We start from the raw sequence: 14972 nt of genomic DNA, 5'->3' as shown, positions 1-14972 counted from the left end.
ATTTTGTATATGCCTAGTTTGTAAATAACTAGCAACCTTGAAAGGAGTGCCCTTCCCTGTGTCACATAGGTGTATAACTCAACCAGTAAGAACAGAGGCTTGAAGTAACTGCAGTGCAGTTAAACTGTGTTAGCCATTTCAGTTCCAATAAAACTAATGGGACCCATAAGTTATTAGCCACGGTACTTTCAAAAAAACTGACATAGATGAGATCCCCCTTAGCTGATCCACTAATCATGGTTAATGGTTAGATTGGGGCAGGGATATTTTAGACTTCCAAGGAAAACTTTTTGTTGCAGATCCTTGTTAGCTTCCAAAATAAATAGCCTCGTGTCGCACAATGCCTGCTGAGTGAAAACTGTCTCCTGATGCTTTGTGGCAATACTCATTAAGTCTCCAGACTTCTTGTGGTAGTGTAAGCTTAGCATAATGGATTTTCCATGTACCACGAGCAGACAACTATTCCTGTCTCCCTTCCTCCCTAGATGCTGTTTGTCCCAGTTCTGTGTGTAGGTCACTGTTTAGCTCTCTTTGAAGTGAAATGTTTGTCATACTCAGTCTTTCGTCTCCTTTTTACTGGTGTTCCATCTGCTGGGTGTTCATGTCTTGAGGAACAGGAATTCATTTTCCTATTCATTCAGCATTTCTGTTCCCATGTTCATTTCTCGCAAATAAGTTATTGCATATTTATTCCACTTACATCCCTGACTGAATGGTTACAATTGGTGGACAAAATAGGGTTGTCACAGTCCGAAACTGAGAATTAGCTTTGTTATTCCTGGGAATATTCCATCCTCCCACCCACTCACTTTTATTTTTTGATGGGACAGCATACAGAACACATTGCAAGATTGAATCTACTAGTAAGCACTGAAATTAAAAGGTGAATTTTTCTCATATTTCTTTTGGAAACACAGTTATATTGTGGGTTTGAATTTTCTTTCTGAGAGCCTTTTTAACATGGATTTTTGAACATTTTTAATGAGGTCAGGATCTAGTACATTGTTCAATAGAATTTATGTTTTTCAATAGCTTTGCTTACTTTTCCTCTTCTTTCTTTGAAAGTGCTAATTCTAGCTAGCACTGCTGTTCTTCATACATCCTTTATTAACAGCCTTCTTCCAAGACATCAATATCATTTTGATAAAATTCCTTTAAACTATAATATCTTCAAGATTCAGTTCTTACCTTCTGAATGTACTTATTATGTACTTGATAGAAATTGAATAATTGCTAGAGTTTCATCAACTTTCAAATGCTAATGGAATGTGTAAATCCCAAGCCTTAGGCTAATATAATATAGGAACAGCAGTTTGTAGTTCTGAAAAGTCAACCTTGGTTCAGATAATTTTGGAGAAAGCCTACTTTGGGAGTTAACAGCCATGCTGACCTCATAGTACATAATTAATTAAGGTTGAAGATGGCTTTAAAAGCATATTATATTACATGTATACATATTTCTGTCACATTTGGTTCATGTAGGATGAGCACTTTCATTCATCAGTATGAATCTTTACAATACATCTGAACATTATTTTCTGTCTGTTTCATAGATCTCCCTGTTCTAATGAGTGTTCCATCTTACACTGCTTCTTGTCCTCTAGCTGAATCATCTACATCTGCTGCTTTTCTTGGTGTTGGTTTACTAAGATTATTCCAAGGTAAACAGTCTGTTCCCAGAATATGTGGCCAGCACTTCCCTGTTGTTTCATGTTTTTGTATTTTTGTGCACTTTTAAAGTCATTCTCATCTGTAAAATCAAAACTGTCTTTCAAATTGTGGTGTGGTATTTATCAGTCTACCTGGGGAAAATATTTATCTCTGCCCTAGGGAGAAAATAGATACAAACCAAAGGATAGCAATGAAAAGATACAATAATTTTCTATTCTTGTTCTAATCTTGATCAAGGAAAAAGGAAGAATGTATGTTCATAAGCTAGAAATTTTAGCATAAAACCAAAAACATAAACCAAACACTAATTATGTATGAGTTTCTATGTATGAGGTGCAAGTGCACAATAATGTCATAATGGTTTCAACTAGACTGTGCTTTGTACATATGAGATGAAACTACAATTAGAGTTGGCCATTATCTTTATCTGTGCAATCCTTTGTTAATGGGTTCCAAATGTAGAGTAAAATTCCAATTGCAGATAGAAAAAAACGTATCCCACATGGAGGCATGATCATCATTACAATTCTTACTACAAGATTCTGCTACATGGTAAATCACCATTCCCAGATCTTCTGTTGTCCAGATATGTTGGACAAATTGTTCATACAGCAGTGCCAGTATCCTTCTGGATAGAGGACTATGCGCTTGAAGATCAGGTATTAGAAAAGTTCCTTGCTGGGAAAGACTATGATAAATTGTAGTTTCAAGTTTATATTGTTGCATGTTCAGGCTCTATAATTTACGTATTTTACTTCAAGTTAGACAAAAAGTCAATTTATCCCTAATATTGAAATCCACATAAAATAAACGAGTTTAAACTACTCAAAAGTTAATGACAAATGCAAAATGTATTGAGCATGCTGCAAGTCCAAGTCAATTTACATGTCAAGTCAAAAGTTTTAGCTTTATGCAACATTTGTTAATTTGCAACTTAAGTTTCTGGTGTGGAGATTGAAACAAATGTACAAACCTAATCAGTGTCTTTTAATAGTTAACACAACCTTTCCCAATATGATGGTCTCCAGGTATGATGGACTACACTCCCATCATCCTCAGCATGGAAATATTAAGCTATGATTTTCTTAAATATATTTCATGAACAATTTATACATTTGGTTAAATTGAGCATTAGTTATTCTGTCCACCTATTGGTATTAACTTTTCTGAAAAAATATATTTATTTTAAATAAACAAAACAATAACAGAAACCCCAAAATAATAGACTGAGCTTATGACATTAAACATGTTATACATACATATAAGTGTGTGTATATGTATCCAAGAATAGTCACTTTGCAGGAAGTTGTGTGGCAACCAAATTTATTAAATTAAAAAAAACACCAACCAAAATATGAGATCTTGGCATGGTGTGTGAATTCAGTCTTTGAAGTTTATAGACTACAGTTGATTACTTTGTGTGGTCTATGGGTTAATTTAAGGTTATCATGGTTTAGTGCTAATCATGAACCCATTTGCATTATAACTGGATTGTTTTGCCTGATTCAGGGAATGATCTGTTGTTAACAAGTAATAACAGAATCATGGAGTTTGAAGAGATCTTCAACATCATCTAATAATCCAATTTTCTACTCCTTTCAGGATCCACTAGATGCAGGGGTGGGATTCAAATTTCTTAACAACCGGTTCTGTGGGCGTGGCCTAATTTGTTGGTGTGGCTTAGTGGTCACGTGACTGGCTGGGCATGTCTTGTACGTAAATACTGTAAATATTTATGTAAATATTGAATTTTGTATATAAAAAAGCAACTTTTACCCAAAATCAGGCAAAGCAGGCAGGCAGATTGAGTTACTCACAGAATCACAGATTCACTCAGAGATCTATTTTTCTGAAATCTATTGCCTGAGTCTGTAATATAAAATTTCCTTGCAAGCAAACTCATAAAATTTGCTAGCAAGCAAACTCACAAAATTAACTCACAACACACCATGTATGTAAATAATGATTTTTTAATATAAAAAAGAGCAAATTTTACCCAAGAGCAGGCAAAGCAGGCAGGCAGATTGAGTTGCTCACAGAACTACAGATTCACTCAGAGATCTACCATTCTGCAATCTATTGCTTGAGTCTGCACTGAAAAATAGAAGCGTCAGTCTTAAGGAAGGTTCAGCTCTGCTTTTAGATTAGCTAGAAATTTCCTGCTTTCTAGATAATCTAAATCTCCTGGCACAGCAGGACAGCTGATGGCAGGGGGAAAAAAAAGGAAAAATAGAAACTTAGCAGGCAAGTTGGATGGCGCGTATGCCAGGTAAGGAGTGTGAGGGAGGAGAAAGGCCAGCCAGTGGAGTGATTTGCCGGTTCTCTGAACTGTGCAGAATCGTAACAACTGGTTCTAAAGAACAAGACCGACCAGTTACAATCCCACCCCTGAATAGATGCCTGCTTAGCCCCTCTCTGAAGGCCTCAGCAAAGTAGAATTCATCACTTCATGTGATCTGTTCTCTGGTTCTTTGCCAAATAGCTCTTAATGTCAAAAAGTCCTCCTATATCCTTATTATTCTAATGTGTTAATTCTTTTTTCTGTGATAATAGACTTCCTCCTTGTTCTTATTAATGCAGTAGTTACTGACTAGATAGTGGGTTTTTTATTCCATAAACCAGATGGAATTTAGTACAGAATATAATGCCTATTTTGAGAAATCTAGTCAGGCACCTGAATAATTAAGAATTGAGAGCAGTATGAAGCCCAGAGACCTTAGTGCTGTAAAAGAACTGACATCAGAACTGGATCAGTTGCCAGCTCATTGAATTCTAGAACATTGCCTGGAACAAAATCAAGAAATGACACTGCACTTGAAGTACATCTTCCTTTTATAACCAATCCAAATCTTAGATTCAGTTATTGGAGTTAATCAGTAATCTAATTAATTTAATTTAATCTAATTATTTTAGTTAATCTAATAACTGCTTATTTCTAAATTATTTCTACCTTTATCACAAGCTGATCTTTAGCAGCCAAAATGAAAAGCCGCTTCTAACTTAGAAAGCTTGAATCAATCTAGTTTGGTACTAATGTTTTTTGGACCAGTCTGTCAAAGCAGATTGCAACTTAATATTTATTCAGAAGCTTGGAATCCATTCTTGCTGTCCTTTCTCACAAAGTAAAACAAAGCACCTATTTAATGAGGGTACTTCCATATCTTTTGGAAATTGCACTAAGCAACATATCCATGTTTTGCAAAACTTTATGCAATAGAAGAGTCTTCATTGTGTTAAACTCTGGCAGTTAAATCTTGTACTTTCCTCTTCAGAATTAGGACATGTTAAATTTAGGGGGTTTACTTCAGAGGTGGTATTCAGCAGGTTCTGGACAATCGATAGCGGAAATTTTAAGTAGTTCAGAGAACCAGCAAATATCACCTCTGACTTGAGATTTTACAGTATCCTTCCCCTACCATGCCCACCAAGCCACGCCCACAGAACCGGTAGTAGAATTTTTTGAATCCCATCACTGGTTACTACCAGGTATGTAAGGTTGCAGATTTTGATAGATTGTGTTCGTTGCACAATTTTAACAGAAAGCAGAGAATAGGATCACTTTGGGGCACATACTAAATAGTTGTAGAGTTCATAAAGGCTAGTAACATTTGATTGTTAATACACAGGTTGAAATTCATCTCATTGTAATTTGTTTTTACTTTCTCAAGTGTTTCTTATAGCATTTGGCTAAAAGGTTATAACTTCTAATAGAAATCTGTAGCATGGTCAGGTATTTAAATGTTCCAGATCATCAAGTGATATCTATCTTTATCTCTTTCATGATGAAATAAAACCATTATGTATGAAATTGAAAGTTTGATAGATATCATTTCTGCACATTTTATTCTTAAATTACAGAAGCATTTCATATAGCTATCAAGAAAAATTGTAGGGCTATGTATGAGGACCACAAAAAAACTTGTGAGATAATGACAACAAAAAGATGCAGAAATATATCACTTTTTGCTGCTATCTATTGATCATTCAGACTTTTGCAGCCCAGATATACAGTAGATACAGAATCTATTTTAAAGTGTTCATTTTTAAAAAATGTACATAGAATGAAAATGTTAGAATGGGTGTTGGCTGTCATCTAAGCCAGAGTTCCGCAGCCTTTCTAGCTTTGCGGACTGGCAGGGGAGAGGGAATGGTTCAGTGTGAGCAGCAGGCAAGTGTGCATGCACACATGCAGCTCCATTTGTGCAAGCAGTAGACATGTGCACCCACCTCTCATTCAAATGGAACTGCATGCATGTTTGCCCACCGCTCATGCAAGTGGAATTGCATGCGTGCTCACCTTCTGCTTCTGTGGCCTGATTCCAAATGGACCACAGCCCGGTACTGGGTTGTGGCCTGATGGTTGGTTATCCTGATCTAGGCACAACCTCTGCCCAACCTAGGAATCAAATAATTACACATCCCTGCAGGAGGCCATCTGGTTTCTGTTGAAACATAGCTGACCATGTCTCAAGGCAATTAAATCTATTGTTGAACATTTTAATGGAAAAATATATTTTTCCCAATGTCTACATGTCTTTCAAACTCTTTCTTTTTTGTCCTATCTTTGGGACCACTTTTGCCTTATCTTTTCCATGATACCCTTTTAGATACTTGAAGACAACCATCTTGCCTTCCAATAGTTTTATCCAGACTAAGCATACCCAATTTCTTAAACAGTCTCTCCTTTTTCAACTTGGTTCACTAGTCCCTCTTACCTGGATATGTTCTAATTTACTAGTTTACATTTCACTTTTGCATGTATCGCCATATTATTAGAACAGATTCCTATATCTGTCTAACTTTGTCTACCTCTGTAACGGTCCATAAGAATAATGTAGGGAGAGAAGAAGAAAAAACACAGCCTAAACAATGGTCTGAAGCAAGTATTCTAAAATGTTCTAAAGCATTTCTTCCAAATCATTTTTGAAGTGTGCATTGCTTTAATGTTTAAGTGTGTTGTCATTGCACCAATGATTGTTTTTACTTCAAATTTCATGCCTTTATATTATTGTGGAACAGGAACTTAAATATGAGAACATTTTTTCCCTAGTTTGTATGCTCTTTATACTAGTACTGACACAGTTTCAATCAGCCTAACTGAATCACATTTGAACCAGTTAGTTTCTGGTAAACATTTCTGAGAAAAATGTTTATAAGAATTGGAACTTAGTATATCATTCAGAATTACTTGGAGAAAGGGGAGAATATAAATAAATTTCACATACCCCATAAAAAATCCTCTAAATTTGCTTCCTGCTCTCAAAGATGATGAAAGAAAGACCTTTGCCTATCAAACTATAAATTTAATTTTCATCCAATATGTTTTATCTGAAGAGTTTCATTTCCCTGCACTAAAAATTGTTTGATTTGTTGCTTTATTTCAAATTAGTTTTTTTCCCCTTATTTAGTTTTCCTTACTCAGTTTATAGTCTTTCTTTTATACTCAAACAAGTATTTGACAAATAAAACATACATTAAATTGAATACTAAAATCAACTAAAGCAGAACCAGATATCTTTGTGTATTTTCTAAACACCAAGATAGTGATAATTCCAGAAAATAATACAAGAAAAGGCCATTCTCTGCACACTAAGTAATATTTTAAAATAAAAGCAAGACAGGTATCTCAAGTATCTTTATATTTCTGCACATATTGAATTTAGTCTAGATAGCGGTTTCATTTGGTCTAGATAGCGGTTTTAATTTGGTGATTCTATTTTCTATTCTTTAGATTTAGCTCCCATAAAACAATATTATGGAAGAGGCAGCCTTCTAAATAGTCAGATCTTAAGCCATTTAATGCTTTAATTGTAAATACAAGTGCATCCAACAAGCTGTGCAGTTCGTTTGGTATTGGATTTGTAGGATCCTGGAATTTTGCATTGTGTAGCAGCCAGGCACTTTTTAAAGTGTATTCCTAACTATGCCAACTGCAAATCCACTTAAACTGTCCAGTTCTCCATTGAGCTGCTCTGAGCATCCAGAGAATGGGGAGGTGCTTAGTCTCTGCTCGGATAGACTGGGTTTAATTGTTAGGATGCTCTTACTCCTCCCTGGCTCCTCCCTAGCATCCCCCAGTTTTAGCTCAGCCTTTGGTGTGGTAGGCAGCTTATCCTTGGCTGGAGCAGGAACCCTTTGAGGTTTGGATTTCTTTAAAATGAACCAGCTTCTAAATTGGTCTCTTAGCTCCGACTGCAATTAGAGAGGAGGCAGTCAGACCAAATTGCAGATCATTTTTTGGCAATCCGGACGTATTCGCGTCCACGAAGCTCATAGTGCCATTAATCGGCAGTAGCATATCCAGGAGACACGCGGTTCCTTCTTTCCCCAAAACCTGTTATTGCCATTGTGATTCAATTTGGCGCTGTTTAAACAAAGCGCACTTTTCGATCTATTTGTTTGCCAGTTGCAATTCCTCCCCTCGGAGAATGTGTGGGCATGGGCGTATGAGCCCTTATTGTCCCCTCCTCACCGCTCAATCGCAGAGCAGCCGTTTTTTATTTTTTCTCTTACTCCAATTGAGCGGCGAAAGTTACTGCTGTGTTAGCGCAAAAATACAGCCAGCACCATCTCCTCCTCCTCCTTTTTTTTTTTGCAAGTTTTATTGGTTTTTAAAGAGAAACAAAAACAAATAAAACATAAAAACATCCAACTTTCTTTCATAAATATACAAGCAGTGTGTCAGTTGGTTTACAAATTTTTTGTGCATCCATTTCATAGTGTCAATTACAGTTACATTGCATAATAACTCATAGCATCAGCCAGCGCCATCTTCAAGGGGGCCTGGTGGCCATTTTATTTTGGCACACATTCTAACGGACACCGCCATAAACATGTTACATTGTGTGGCCATTTATTTCTTTAATATTTTGTGAGAGGCTTTTAACACATTCTAAGTTTCTGGTATGTTCCTCTGTATAGTGTTTGCCAGACAAACACTGTACAGAAGCCTGATGATGGCAGATGAGATTCTGCTGAAACGTTGCTACAACTTTAAAAGCACAACTATAATGATGTGGGAAAATACCTGAACAAAGCTGAATACCATACATATAAGTACCCACGAAAACTTAAGAAAACATATATATGTAGGTCTAGGTGTGTTCAGGTCTTTTCCCATGTAAGCTTAAGAGTATCTTGGCGACGTTTCGGCAAGGTCCACTCACCATCTTCAGGCTGGTGCTTTTGGCTTCGTGCCAGTGCACCAGCCTGAGGATGGTGAGTGGGACCTCGCCGAAATGTCACCAAGATACTCTTAATCTTACATGGGAAAAGACCCGAACACACCTAGACCTACATACCTGTACCCGTGAAAATCTACGGAAACAAATATATATGCAGAGGAATCACAGTGGGGATGCAGCAATCCATGATGGCCAGACAGAACCCTGTGTCGGAATGTGATTCACAGTCAGTCAGATCCCTGTGCAGAACTGACCTGCATTATCCTCAGGTACCTCTCCAAGGGGAGTTTTCTATCATTCCACACACGCAGTCACATGCGGTACAGGAAGAGGGAGAAGTAGAGGATCAAATGGAGCAAATAGATGCAGTATCTATTCAAGATAGTGAAGCCCTATTGGTGGCGGATCCCCCAGAAAGAGGAATGTCAGATGACGAGGGCATCAAGCCTGACCAACCTACCTTTACGGGGTTGTTCCGTCCACAACTTTTCAAATCTCTCCTTTTCAAGGCCAAGGCCACAGCTCATCTTGAGAAGGCTCCCTCTACCCAACAACCTGAATCTCAAGAAGAGTCAGATGATTTGATTTTCTCATAACCTATTAATGGGTTATGAGTCCCACAAATGTTTTCAGATCTCATCCAGAAACAGTGGGCCTCAACAGCAGTTTATCCAGCCCCCACAACATTCGATAAAAAATTAATCTAGCATCAGAATTTTCTAATTCCCTGAATACTGCTAAGTAGATGAGCCAATAATGGCATTGGCATCCTCCTCCACCATTCCCACTGAAGTGGAGGAGGCCCTTAAGCCAGAGAAGAAGAAAGAAAGTTGAGATAGCTCTCTGAAAGTCACATCAATACGATGCGTGGCCATAAGGGCAGCAACAGCCACGTCCTTCTTCACTAGGTCCTCCCTCAGATGGCTCCGTCACCTGAGGGACACCATACCAAATTCTAATGTCAAGGCGCATCAGGACATTGCCAAACTAATTACAGCCACAGAGTTTTCTGCGGATGCTACATACAATTCGGTCAAATTTTCAGCTCGAGCCATGGCATCGCAGGTTACTGCCCATTGCTTGTTATGGCTAAGACATTGGCAAGCTGATACCAAACACAAATGAAAACTGGCCTCTTCCCCAATTTCAGGGGATAAATTGTTTGCCGCTGCTCTAGATCTGCTGCTGATTGAGACCAGAAGCAAAAAGAAGATTCTCCCCTTCCTCCTTCGTCGCTCAGACAACAGAACCTATCAGCCCTTTCGGAGAGACTCCTTTCATCCCTATTATCAAGGTCCATTCTCACCTAGATTCCAGAGGGTCCCAGGATATAGAGGCGCCCCACAGCTGGATAGATCAGAATTCACTGACAGAACTCGCAGGGGAGCACAAGGGAGGAGATCCTTTAGGGGAACAGGGAGCAGGGATTTCCAATGCCCAAGATAACTCCAGGGATTTTACTCCTATTGGAGGACGGTTAAGACTCTTTGCAGACTTGGGACTCCTCTACATCAGATTCCTAGGTCTGTGACACCATCAGATTTGGCCTAGCTCTGGAGTTCCGCTCCACTTCCCCAGACTTTTTCATGAAATGCTCTCTCTCCAGGGATCCTGTTAAAAGGAACTTGATGGAGACAGCGATCAAGCATTTTTTGGAAATCAAAACCATCCAACCAGTAGCCCGAGATCAACAAGGGCATGGGTTCTACTCACTACTTTTCGTAGTCCCTAAGAGTTCGGGGGATGGAGGGCAATCCTAGATTTAAAAAGATTCAACCGTGCTCTAGACTATCACAAATTTAAAATGAGTATGTTGCAAACCATTCTGCTCAGCATAAGGAAAGGTGACTTTTTAACTTCCATCAACTTAACAGAGGCCTACTTAGACATTCCAATTAGACCTTCTCACACCAAATTTCTCAGATTCTGTTACAACAACCAACGTTTTGAATATGTTGCCCTGTCCTTTGGGTTGTTTTCTGACCCACGAACTTTTACAAAGGTTCTGGCAGCGTTAGCTACCCACCTTAGGGGCCCTCCTGTCAGACTACAATGCTATCTGGATGACATTTTGATCTTATCTTCCTCATCCAAGCAGGCAGAATGGGATACTCAAATTACATTGCAAACTCTTCAGCAACATGTTTTTTCTATCAATTGGGCAAAGAGTCAGTCAACTCAATTATCTCAGGCTCAGTAATAGACACGATTGAAGGAAAAGTGTTTCTATCCCTGGAGAGACAGGAGAGCATTAGAATTTTAGCTCAGAATATCAGAACCTTAAGACAAGTACCTCTAGCTGATTTATCAAAATTACTTGGGAAAATGATCCCTTGTATTTCTATTATTTCTTGGGTCCGGTTCCACACTAGATCGCTCCAATGGTACCTACTTCCATACCAAAAATCTGGAGTATGGTATGTTGCAACATGGCTTTCCCCATCCCCTTTCATTAGGCATTAAAAAAATTGATGTCTTTGCTTTTGCTGAGGCCTCCTTTGGAAGGAGGGTGTTACAAAGAGTCCACTCTGACAGTGGGGGAACTCCAGCCCAGACGGAGACCCTCCCGTAGGACAAGCAAAGCTTTGGTATGTTCCACTCTCTGGATGGTCAGAGCAGCTCAATGGAGAAAGTGTGTTGGTACTTTCCTGATACGCCCGTTCTCGGTGAGCTGCAACGAGCATCCAGCCTCACCCAATATCCGTCTGGTGGGATCCTGTTCCGGCCAATGACTAATCTGGAAATATAATGATGATAATATCATCATCATCATCATCATCATCATCATCACAACAACCCACAAACAAGCAATAGAGTCAAGAGGGTGGGAGTTGCATCACTTTGTCTTCGCCAAAACTGGGGGACGCTAGGGAGGAGCCAGGGAGGAGTAAGTATGTCCTAACAATTAAGCTCAGCCTATCTGAGCAGAGACTAAGCACCTCCCCACTCTCTGGATGCTCGTCGCAGCTCACCGAGAACAGGCATATCAGGTAAGTACCAATATCCTATCTCTTAATAGAGTCATTTAGGGGAAATGGATGTTATTAAAAACATAATGAATAACTATATAAAACTAAATAGAAGCATCAAAAAGCAAGTAGCTTTATCAGAATGACTCTTGCAATACAAGCATTGTCTTTTATGTATGTGCAACATCATCACAGGCTATAAAGTTAAGCCAAGTTTGCAACACAATGAGCAACAGCTGGTCCTGCTTTATTTCTCTCCTGCAGGTAGTAGAAACCCCACTTTTTTTGAACACATACACAAGTCACAGCTCCCATCATGATGCTGTGTTTTACCATCTTGCTTGTTTTGTCTTTTGATTAGAGGCTTGCAACCACCTCCAAAATTACCTAACCAGAATTCCCCAATTTCCTATTCTCCAGTACTCTTGGTAGTCATGGATTTTATTTCTGCTTCATTAAAAGGAAGGTTATGCAGAATATGACATTAAATTCCATACTAGTTGTTTTGATAGGTACTTCTTTCCAGTTACTGTGAAAAGATTCAGAATTTTATGTTCTATATATAACAAGTAATTGGAAAGTTATAGCCAGAAAAGGATACTATTTTGCAAAACAAAATTCTGTTTTTGAGTAATACTCTTAAGAGTTTCTGTATAGTCAACTTCCCAATTGAAGATGAATTCTATGTTCTTCTGGTTTGGCCTCCAAAGATAAACATTCCAGTCACACTGAATTACTTGTTGAAATTTGGAATTGTGGAAAAGTAAATTCTCTAAGAGTAAATATGCATAAGATTACTGTGTTTTGGATTGTTTTATCATTCTGTAAGTCAGGGATGGGTAACATGTTGCTGAATTGTAACTCACACTATCCCCTTATATGCCTGGGGAATTTTGTAAGTTGTAGTTATTATTTTCCCTTTTCTGTTGTATATTTTATCACATAGTGGCAACATTAGTTTGGATAAATATATATATCATAATTATGTCTTATAGCGTTTAGGATTTTAAACTGGCTTGATTATAAATTGATTTGTTCTTTTCTACAGAACAATCAGAGTGGAGTGAAAGATACTATGATCTATAATCATAGTCCTTAATGTTGTGATTGTTAAGAGTTTTCTTCCAAACAATGTTTTAGGAAAGTATTGTATTGAAGGGTTTGCAACTTCTAAGAAAGATTATACTAAGCTGCAAATCCCCAAACAACAGCTGATATATAGAATTCAGTCAAGTTCTATTCATGTTCCTGTAATTGAAATTCACCAACAACAGTCACTACATAGCATAAGAGATACTCACTCTGCCAGTTTCCTTTACCACCAAAGTCTTTTTTGCCATTGCTTTGTTGAAAGCATTGTTGCATAATCAACAGATAATAGTAGAAGTTTAAAAGTAAAGAATGCTTGTTCTCAGTGGGGTGTTTGCCTTTTGTCATTGGCAAGCCCATCAAACCTCATTGTGAATACTTAGCTGAATACTTCCTCAAAATTTAGCAAGCAAGGTCTTTCCTCAAGGAAGTATCCTGTAATCTTTTTTAAAATACAATTGATAATTCTACCTCATTGTTACAGAATCTTTCTGCAATGCAAATATATTGGTCACTCTTTTTTATATACTTTTTTTCTTATTGTCCCTAAAGGTAAGATCTTGAGGAAATTATACTTGCCCATCTGATATTTGGAACTTGAATTGAAAGTATTTAAACAAATGGAATTCTCAGCCAGAATGAACTGCACAGTATTCACAGAGTTTTCTTTTACACTCTTCATGATACAGATACTAATGCTCCAGGGACAGCAAAGAACCATTCTGAAATACAATAAAATAGCCAGGATTTTACCTTATATACCTACTTTCTTTCATGTGTCCCTATAATTAAAATATTAGGCTTTCCCAGATTGAAGGTAAATGATGCAGTCTTTTACATTTTAAGTACTTTATACATTTCTGAAAGATCATGCAAAATTATGATTCTAAACAATGAAATTTGTTTTCAGATTAGCTGATAAATTAATCAAGACATAAAGAAAACAATGAAGACATATAATTTTTTTTTAAAAAAATGCCTTATAAAGAAAACTAAACTATACCAAGACTAAAAAAGATCAATTCTTCTTAAGCTGAAGAAGGAAGAATTCTTCCTTCTTAAGCTAAAAAGTATCCATAATATTTGTCTTGTTTTTACAAATATCAGCAAACATTGTGAGTATATGTACATTCACACATTTAGTATTGGTCCAACTTTCTTGTGATATGTAGAAACTATCGTACAGTGGTGTGAAGGATGAAAGTATAAAAATAAAAGATTTTTATGTTTTATTTTATTTTTATGATGATTTTACTTGGCTTGTGCTGGTAAATCAGAACACTGAGCAGGCTCCAGATTGATCAATAGTAAAAGAAGCTGAAAGCTTTGATGAGGGTGGAAAATATCTTGCATCTCTAACCCAATAACTTTCCCTTCTTAATCATATATAGTTGAAGAATAATGACCTGGTGATGTTTTAACAGCCATGACCAATAGCTATGTCAAGAGCACTCTTAACTAAGGTGCATATACTATTGTCCTAGCCTAATTAAAATTATTATATATACCTTCCAGCATTTTCTATTCTTGCAGTTATTTAACTGGATTATTTTACAGATATGCTGATAAACCTTAGGTAAAGGGTTTACTTCTTTGAAGCAGGAAGATCATAATCCCCCCCACCTTACAATCTGCAACTAAAATTCCAGATGTCTTCAGTCCTAATGTCAGCTCCTAAAATATTTTAATAATGTATTTCATTGGTGTGCTACAAATGCCTGTCTAGGCTCCCCACAAGTGCTTCTTAATGACTTATACAAAACTGGTTTCAGAATATAATTGGTAGAACTATTATGTCATTTTGTGTCTTGCTTACATGTGTGTGCCAGTTTCTTCAAGGAAAACTGATATTCAGATAGAACATTTAAAATCATGAAAGTTTTGTCTTTGGTTATTTGATTAATTTCTCTAGCATAGGAGTGTCAAACTCGATTTCATTGAGGGCTGTATCAGAGTTGTGTTTGACCTTGGGCCAGGTGGGCGTGGCCAGGGTAGGCATGGCCAGCTCAATGTCAGTCATGTCAATGCCTATGGTGACCCAAGTGCTCTGCCAGTGAAA

The 14972-nt window shown here is 37.5% G+C and overlaps 1 protein-coding gene across 7 annotated transcripts in view; it reads left to right on the top strand.

Annotated features, from left to right (window-relative positions):
* SPSB4 (splA/ryanodine receptor domain and SOCS box containing 4) overlaps window positions 1-14972 on the top strand; it is a 191212-nt gene that overhangs the window by 122311 nt on the left and 53929 nt on the right. For 2 of the 7 annotated variants that reach the window (XM_087933195.1, XM_087933193.1), the window contains exon 1: window positions 3833-3940. The exons of 4 other annotated variants lie outside the window; for them this stretch is intronic. The gene's annotated coding sequence lies outside the window, so the exon portion shown is untranslated. Of the gene's footprint in view, window positions 1-1553; window positions 1662-3832; window positions 3941-14972 lie in introns of those variants that run through there. One more of the 7 variants, XM_087933191.1, reaches the window with a different exon arrangement.

Source organism: Pseudonaja textilis, chromosome 4 (genome assembly GCF_049901715.1).
Source record: "Pseudonaja textilis isolate UNSWEBS1 chromosome 4, rPseTex1.2, whole genome shotgun sequence".
NCBI lineage: Eukaryota > Metazoa > Chordata > Lepidosauria > Squamata > Elapidae > Pseudonaja > Pseudonaja textilis.
The sequence above is the reverse complement of the archived record's forward strand: the minus strand, read 5'-3'. Positions and strand labels throughout refer to the sequence as shown.